We start from the raw sequence: 3,813 nt of genomic DNA on the forward strand, positions 1-3,813 counted from the left end.
ATGGATTTTCGAAAGCTTGGAGTAGCAGATATCGAATAGATATTGGTACTTGTTGATCTGGATCTTCGAGATCTTGGATTTTCGTCATAAGAACACGTGCTCGATCAAACGAACCGCGAACGAATAATTATATGTTCTGAAATGTTTGAAATCTTGGATTTTCGGAAGCTTGGGATAGCAGATATCGATATTTGTTGTTCTGGATCTTCGAGATCTTTCGGAATCTTGAAGCAGCGAATGTTGAATACGTAATTTCAATATTCTGATTATGAAAGTTCTCTAAATTGATTTGATAAATATTTTTTTTATAGTTCGAAATTTAATGGAATTCGCTTTTATGATAAATATCTTGATATAAAATAGCAAAGTATCTCTTTTCTACAATTCTGCAAAATAAACAAACGAAAAATCAAGGATAACAAAAACTTTGATGAAATGAATTTGGCGTAATCAGTTCTGATCCGCAAGAGTTTTCCAGTAAACAAGCCGATATACCATTCGATTTAGAAGGTTCTGAAGGTCCTTCCCTCCTTTCCTTCCCTTTATATTCATCCACGTGTCAGCCTCGGCTTGGATTCACGCTACCTTCCGCTAATTTTGACCACGCTCGCGTGTCGAACGGCAGTTCGACACTCCAATTGTTCGTTTCATCTGGCTGGCGGCCGATAAAGGTTTCGTCGAAATTTTTTGCCACGGGGGCGAGTCGATTTCACGAAACGCCGCCGATTCCAACGATCGTGAACAACGCGATTGCAATAACGAAAAACAGGGAGCGCAGAGGAGATCGAGACTACGCGTAATTACATGGACGCCGAAGGAATAATTGAACGAGCCGATCGATTAGAATGGAATTAGCTAGGCGACAACAGGAAACGCAGTTAATGTAGTCGATTTCGTTTCCTCGATTTATTGTTATTTCTATTTATAACCGAATTTCACTCAACTTTTTATGAACGCCTGTCGAATTAATTTAATTCCTTGGACAGACGTGATCCAGTTTTTGCTGTTTCGTTCGTTTTTATCGATTATCGATAACCCTTTTTGCGCCGCCGAAAAATTTATTCGCGCATCGAATGAAACGGGAAAAGTGTGTTTCTGGTATTTAAATTCAATGGATTTTCTCTTTTTGCGTGATAAATGCGAAAAAAATATTAGGATTATTTTATTACGATTCTTTAATAATCGTGACCTAAATTCGACTCAAGATTAATTTTATACGGAAAATTCTCTTTTCGAAATTCAAATGTGATGCGAATTAACATCGATGCGAAAGATCATCATTTATGAATATATAATAAATACAAAGAGATTCTCTCGTTCCTCGAGAATTCGTCCAAATTAAAAAAAAAAAAAAGAAAAAAATACGGAGAAAAAATTTGAAAAAAAATCCATTAAATTAAAATATCGAACGAAACCGATAATCGCGATAATTAAATGAATATTTTCGTCGCGTTCACGTTGCAGAAAGGAGAGAGAGGAAGAGAAAGAGGCGGAAGGGCGAAATTGTCTCGCAATTTGTACACGGGAAGAGGGCGAAGGAAGGGAAGGATCGAGTATCGTTATGTCAATCGCGCTATTGTATTTGTTCAAAACCAATAACTACTCCCAGCGAGCCTCTTTTCGAGTGCATCCACGTGCAGGGATGTGCCGCGAACGTGTCCCGAGCTGACTCGCCGGGAGGAACGTGACGTTGCAAAGCCTCCTCCTAGCGGTTCCCCGCCCAGATCCGCGGTATCGTTCCGCACGATTTGACCCGATAATTTCGACATCTTTCGTGCCATTTCGTTCAAATTCGAAACCACAACAGCCCACCCGTGAAACCTTTTGCGAAAACCTTTACGATGAAACCGATAATGGCTGCCTGCTCCCATCCCCAACGACAGATCCCTTGCGCTCGCCTCGTCGTCGTGCCTCGATACGGATACCCCATTTATTCTAAATATTTTCTAGATTGTAATTTCGAGTTTTTAAGAAATATACATTTCAAATACAGTGTTTCGAAGCGATAGAAATAGGAAATTGTTACGTACGATTGCATCGTAGAAAAGATTCTATGGATAATTTTCTACTTAGAAATTTTAAAATTACTATTTTAGATTAGTTTCGATGATTAATGATAATCATCAACGTCTCCATTCACTTCCATCGTTCGATTTCTGTGAAATTTAAATGGAGGGGATGATAAACAAGGGTTGGGGACAAAGCGTGGATTCGAGGAAAGTTTGCATAGCACGGTAATGGAGAGGCGTTCGACTGTAATTTGCGGGTGTCGAAAAACGGTGTCGGGCAAGAGGGAGAATTCCTCACATTCGACCGTGTGGAAAGGCTTTGTGCCGTCTCCTCTGTCGCGTTTCGTTAACGACTGGCCCAGCGGGGTTAGCGCAATTAATTCTCGAGAGTTTATTAAAAATAATTGCAAAAGTAATTGCTCGCCGCGCTCGACTTCTTTTCCCCTCCCATATCACATCGTCACTCGTTTCGAATCCCTTCCCAATAAACTTTCAAATTAACCGTTTCGCTGCTCCAATGCTGATTTCGGATGCGCGAAAATTAAGAATCGAAACGATCTCGAAAAGTATCCATATTAATGGAGAAGGGGAGACATGATATCAAAGAATTCGATGTTTCACAGATGACGATACATCAATTAGGCGTAAAAATTTCAGAGAACTGGAGAAAAAAATAAACTTGAGAGACATTTCCAATTATTTCCATTTCCTTCCAAAATAAACTTTCGAATCAATCATCGTTAATCGTTAACAATAAGATATTAATATTAACGAAAATTAAGAAGAATCTTTAAAAATTTGAGGATTCGACAATCGACGATCCTGCGCAATTAATCGACACAATTAATATACGAAATTAATAAACGTTCAATATACATTAATCGAGGAGAAAAATGATGGAATCAGGTAGGATGGTTAATGAACACGTTCTCTCTCTGCGGTGGAAAAAGGTAATAGACAAGGAATAGCGAGAGCTCGAGGAGAGAAGAGGCGTGGCAGAAGGCACGGTGCAATTAGCCGAGTGGCTATTCACCGACTTGTTAACTCGTAATGAACTAGATACTAATTAAAGTGGCTGTACCGTGCCTGCATAGTTATCGATGAGCGATGCCCGCATTTCCGAAAATTCTGCGACCTGCACGGGGTTGATGGGGGAAGGAGGGGGAGATAGATCGTAATTACTCGGTTCATAATACGATGCGATGCAACGGGCGAAATCTACGTTGTTTCCACCTGCGTAGAGGCTAGAAACGAGCCAGATTCTGCGGAACAGTTCTCGTTAAATTGGTTGCTTGACGTTTCCGCCCGTTACTGGCAATAATCGCGATTGTTTGACGCGCCCTCGTCCACTTTCCCGTTAAAGTGTATTTGTATCGATTATCGATCCTTTTTCTTCGTCCAATATTTCTATTTTTCGTATATAAATTTTTAAGAAATGACAACAAGAGTGACAATGCTTTTCGTTCACGATTTTATTGACAATAATAGGTAATAGGCGTCTGTTTGACGTGCCCTTATGAATAAAGTGTATTTGTAAGTGTATTTGTATAAATTTTTAAGAAACCTCAAATGGCAATAAGATTAATATAACTTTTGTTTGACGTGTCCTCGTTTCAATTTGCTATGAAGAATATTTATAGGTTACTTCTTCCTCTTTGCAGTCCTCAAACTATGCTCGAATCAATTAAACAAATGGATTATAAGAACAAAATAAAATTATATATATTTCATCACCAATCTTCTCCCAAAAATCTCATCTCCACTCACTCATCATCTCCATATACATTAATAACAAAAAAAAAAA

At 38.9% G+C, this 3,813-nt stretch overlaps 1 protein-coding gene across 1 annotated transcript in view; it reads right to left on the bottom strand.

The window, feature by feature from the left end:
- Window positions 1–3,813, bottom strand: part of LOC102675236 — a 181,283-nt gene that overhangs the window by 26,951 nt on the left and 150,519 nt on the right. The gene's annotated exons all lie outside the window — the stretch shown is intronic.

This window comes from Apis dorsata, unplaced genomic scaffold (assembly GCF_000469605.1).
Source record: "Apis dorsata unplaced genomic scaffold, Apis dorsata 1.3 scaffold_292, whole genome shotgun sequence".
Taxonomy (NCBI): Eukaryota; Metazoa; Arthropoda; class Insecta; order Hymenoptera; family Apidae; genus Apis; species Apis dorsata.